The sequence below is a fragment of the Phaseolus vulgaris genome, chromosome 9 (assembly GCF_000499845.2).
Source record: "Phaseolus vulgaris cultivar G19833 chromosome 9, P. vulgaris v2.0, whole genome shotgun sequence".
Taxonomy (NCBI): Eukaryota; Viridiplantae; Streptophyta; class Magnoliopsida; order Fabales; family Fabaceae; genus Phaseolus; species Phaseolus vulgaris.
Window position 1 is genome coordinate 28454689 of NC_023751.2, and position 6193 is coordinate 28460881.

The following is a 6193-nucleotide window of genomic DNA, read 5'->3' on the forward strand; positions in this document are numbered from 1 at the left end:
AGTAGTCATTAACTGCTTCACGAAAAGGGTAGAAAGAGAGTCGCTTGTCAAAATTATGACGCGAAAGGCGCATGATTTTGTGTGAAAAAAAACATTATATGTTTTTTTGAAATTCCAAATACCATTATTATTGATAACGAATAATAATTTACCGAAAATTTACCGACAAGTATAATGAGTTAGATTAGGTGCCCCTTTCTGACCATGACATATGTTGTCGATTTCTTGACAACATCAAAAGACAACCACGTTTTCTATGGCGCTTGGGTTGTACACATCAACATTGAAGATAAATAATCGCAGTATTGGCGACCACCGATACTTTGTAAAATATTCCTGAACATGATAGTTGACCCACTCACAGTCATTTCTTAGACACTAATTGTCCTCAACCTTCTTGACTGCCTCTTTAGTAGCGAGATTCGGGACGTCGTCAACCTTCTTAGAAGAACTGGTTGTGTCCCAAATCTACTCCTTCATAACAAATTAGGCATTGTTCATCGATCTTGACCCCGAACTAACATTCAACAATAACACGACTCTAAAACCAAAGTTCGGACTACTCCTTCTTGAAAACCCCGAAAATAGAAACAGAACTAGAAGAAGACATTGTTACCTCAACACAAAAGAAACTTCTTGGCAACTTAGAGGATGAAGAGCAAATAAAAGTGGACTCAATGTTGATGCCACTCAATATTTATAGGCGTTGATCTCGACGGGGTAAACCAACCATCATGAACCTCCAACCATCAGATCACTTGGCATCTAAATGGTTCAGGGAACATGACGTTTCAAATTCTCCGTACTGACTGACATTTATTTTGCATATTGCTAAAGGGAGAGGATCTTGGTCCATCAACATCACTCAAAGGAACAATTTTTTCTTTCAAATAAATTTGTAGCTCTTTGAGCATTCAAGCTCGAGGGGTTAATATACCGTCTAACATCTCTATTTCTCAAAACTAGTTCCCAAACCGAAATACCAAAATATCTAAGTATAAGACAACCTCTCAGCCAATTACGCTCAAGGGGAAGCCTCCAAATCCCCATCCACGTCGCCTCAACCTTAATCAAAGAAAAAACTTAATTGAGGATTAGATCACTAAGTAGATCATAAGCATAACAAGAGTATTGGGCTTGGATAATGTCCATAACAGTGAAGATCCATCATGAAGTAATATAAATAGGTTATCAGTGAAGATGTAAATGTTAGGTTTAATAGCATTTATTACTTATCAATACACCATATTGACTTGAGCGACAAAATACCTTTAGCAGGTACTTCCTAAAGTAATATTGCTAAACACATTGAGTCCTTGTAGATGGAGTTAGAAAGCTTGAGTAGAAGACGGAGAACAACTCAAGCAATACATGTGCAAGGAATGATATAATTATACTCATTTCAACCTTGTACGAATATAACTCATTCTCACATAATCTATTTATAAGATGAGACTTATTTTCATTGTATAAGGACTTAATTTCTAATTAAAATTGATATGAGATTTCCAAAAAAAAGTAACCTATTAATGTTAGTAGCGATATTGTTTAAGTATTTTTTTATACTTCTATAGCACACAACTTACGCTAAGTTGTTTTCCTTATAATAGGATCTTTTTGTCTAGTACGTGCATACATGCTCAAAACCTTCATGATTGTGTACATGTGTCAATATGTAGGTACGCTATCTTAGAAGAAGTGATAGCTGAGATGGATAATATACTCCTGTTAACTACGTCACTAGTCAAAAGGTTAACAAGTAATTAAGATAAATTGATTATCTTCTTAATAATAACTAGTCAACTCACGTCATATGAATTAATTTGATAAATATTTAATAATCCATCACCCTTTACTAGTGGCTTGAATGTAAAAGTTTTTGCGAATAATCATCTTATTAAAAGATAAGAAAGTAACAACAAATACAAATTAGATATTTAAGAGAAAAGAAATTCAGAAAACTATGTATTCAGCTGCAAGTATACCTATGATTAATACATTTATATTTTTATAATTAAATTAAAAATAATTTCTGTGAAAAAAATATTATACTTTATGCTAACTATACAAACATAGTTAGTTGGTATTGGTTATAAATTAAGGTTGAGTTTAAATAGAAGTTTTCCTATAAGGTTCCAGAAAGTTATAGAAAGTATCACTGATAACAATTGCTGTCACCTGTATATCGAATTTATAAGCTTGCAGTGGAAATAAGAATGACAATATACCTACCCATCTCCTTGGAAGGAAACAGGAATATCTAGCACAGAATAAGACCTAATGGCGCCATGGAGGGATTCTGTTGCATTTTCAAAATCCAATACCAAAATATTTATTTTATTTGTATGTGATATTCAAGCCTATTAACAAATTATTAAAAATGTTAATTTTGTATTATAATTATGTAGCAATTAATTGTTATACTATATGCACTAATAATTAGTTTAACACAATGAATTAAACTACTGAATATATATATATATATATATATAATGTATAAATATGTGAGTAATTTTGTAATTATTTAACTTGAATTTATTTATTAGTTTTTTAAATGATAATTTTTTATATCAGTTACTCTTTCAACCAATAAGTATATTTTATCCTATTTCTTTTCTTACACTTCCAAGTTAGTTAAAAAATAAACAACAATTTTTTGTTTATTTTTATTTTCATTCTTTTACTTAACTATATCACTATATTATTTAATAATTTATTTTTTCTCTTAATTTAAAAACACATCATCAACAATTATTAATTTAATTAAATAAAAAGATTACGTGGTATATATATATATTATTGTTATGTTGCAAAGCATCTACAATTGCTATGTAATGGACCCCTTTCACATAATATAAAATATTCAGCATTTTTTTTTAAAAATTGTGCGTCTTGATAGAAGCTTGTACGACTTTTTATAAATGAAAGTTACGTGTAGGTATAACGACTTCTATTATAATATTAATCAAAGTCATTTTAATTTTACATGATTTTATTATCTAATCAAAATTGATTTTTATTTGAGCAAAGTTTTTAATTTAATATAATTTTAATATAAAATCTATTTCACATTGATATGATTTATTTATATTTGTAATAAAAAAAATTACTTATTTTCATAATAACCTAATCAAATTGTTTTTCTTACTTAAATTAATTAATATTTCAATTTATACCAAAAATTTTATATATAATCCAATCAAATCTTTTATTTTTGTTAGAGTTATCATAAAAAATATTAAATAAAAATTAATTTTAAACTCAAAAATTAATTAGTTATTATATTGACTAAATTTAATATTATATTATGGACTAAAAAAATTATCAATATTTAAAGTAGTTTTTATTATTAATAAAATTTTATAAATTATTTTTTAAATTAATATCTAATTAGTTAATAAGTTTTAACTATCAATTGCTTTAAATTCTAAAATTGGTAGTTAAGATCTATAATTAACTAATTATATATCAATTTAAAAAATATATTATAAGAAAATTATTGAATAGAAACAAATTTTGAAAATAAAATATAATCAATCATTATATTAACTAAATTAGATATTATTTTATAAACTAAAAAAATTATTAATATATTTAAATTTATTTTTATTATTAATAAAATTTATAAAATAATTTTAAATTGATATTTAATTAATTAGGTAAAATAAATAAATAATTGATTCAATTTGAATGGGTTCCAAAATGTCAAATCATAAACTCAATTGCATGCTCGATTATGGAAAAATATCCAAATCGATAATAAAAGATCAATTTTAACTGTTTATTTGCTTTTAAAATCGATTTTATTTTATTTCTTTTGATCGAATCAATTTTGAATACGCCTACCTTTTAGTATATGTATATCTATAGTTAGTAGTAAAGGGAATAAGAGCAGGAGAAAAAGAAACAAAAAAATGTGAACTGTAATTAGTAAGAGAAGTAATCACAAAAAAAAAGATATAATTACAAAGAAAGATATGGAGGAATTTTCTTAGATAAAATCATTAATATATGTATATGTTTTTTCTTTAAAAATATTGTATCGTTTCTGGTGGAATTATATTTTAGCTTTATCTAACATGGGAGTTATATTGAATTTACGATTTTATAATTAGTTTTTACGTATAATGAGTATAAGGACTCTTCCTTTATCATATAAGTACAAAATATTCGAAAACATATTATTTTAGAAATAAAATATGATTAAATGTTAATGTATGAAAGTATTATATTGTTGGTATATTGTAGTTTAATTGCATATAAACAAAACACCCCTTTAGTACAAATGACTTAATGGTGGTGATGGAGCCTAAACAGTGAGCCACTATAACTAAGAAAGTCTTAGAAGGATTTTAATTACATGTTAGTAGTTTTGTAGATGTCTACGAGTGTTTATGGTACGCATATAGTGTGTATTAAAAATTGAGATAGCATGCGACAGCTATGGGCATTAAATTGAAAAAAATGAAAAGTCTTGTAATGGTTATCCAATGACATTGTATCCATGAAGGGAAGTAATCCTAATATAACAACATGCTGAGAATCTTGGCTTAATGATTCCACAATCTAAACTCATTAAAACCTTACAACAAAAGTCTCACAATGATTCTGATCTACGCATTTTGGTTTTGTTTTTGAATAATATTGTGTGGGTTGAATATGCATACACATAGAGTGTGTAGTGTTGAATTGAGATGAGGCGAAGATTACGATAGGTTGGAATTGATGAGAAGGATTGAAGAGTTGGAGTAGTAATTAGTGAGAGAAATGGATGACGAATGGTTTTGACTATTTAGCTTATGCTATTTATTAGACGGGTAAAGCAGAAGCAGACGCGTCCCAAAATCTGTAACATCGCCAAGACATGCGTAATGGCGGCATAGGTCCAAAGTTTATGCAACATGCACATCCAAACAAATTATGCACCAAATTATTAAATGCTTCTCCTCATTCCAAACAATAATAACACAAAATCTCTTAATAATAAGTGCAATTTTCTATAATCCAAAAAATTGGCTCATAATAAATTTTTCAGTCACATATACAATTTTATAAAATGTTTTTTATTTTTATCTTTAACACATTCTCCTTATATTAATTAAATTAAAACTGAAAACTTGTATGTAAAACTATATATATCTATAAATAGTCTTGAAAAAAATTCTAAATAACTATGATATAACATAGAAACAAACTTTAAATTTAACTCAATCTTACAAAATCAATTTATAAAATAAAATTTATATTTACTATATATATAAAATTTCTAACATCAAATTATACGAAACTTAAACGTTCTTAAAAGTTAGTTTTCTCCGGTTAAAAAAATTTGAAGATATATAAAAAAGGAAGTGGAAAAGTAACGCAAAGATAAATGTTAAAGTGAACATTTTGATCAAATACAGAATTGTAAAAAAGAGGTAACTGAAAGAAATTTGAATAGTTGACGTAAGAAACTGGTGAATATATTTGTGAATATAACTCCTTCATTATTTGGTGATATAGAAATTTTTAGTGATCTATGTTTATTTTTTTTATCATGAGAATGATACACAAATATCATATTTATAAACTTTATTACATTCATGAATATTTTTTTATCTCAATGTAATTTCATGTGTTATGTTCTTTGTAACTTTTGCCCCTATTATGCAACTTTTATTTCGATCTTCTAATATTTTTTTAAACTTTTATGATTTTGTGAAGCTTTCATCTTTACACGTCTCTAGTTGAATTATAGTATTTTTTTAATTTTACATCCATATTTTTTTTTATATATTCTAAAAAGTATTAATATGACAACAAATAGGTGAAGACCTCAAATCTTATCAATCATATATTCTCTAACTTATATATATATATATATATATATATATATATATATAAAGTTTCTTACTTCGTTATTTTACATATTCTGTACTATACATTTTACCATACCACTATCATTGTTATTAGTGTTTAACTATAATTATTGCCACTATCATTATTACTATTAAGATATCTACTATTTTTATTCAATGACTATTTATTATAATAATAATAATTTTTTCATTAATATAATTGTATATTATTATTATTATCATTCATATAATCAATACGATTTTATATTATTATTTCCATTATTATTACTAATGATAATGACAATAAAAATAAAATTTAAAAAAATAATAATAATACTAATAATGATGAAAAT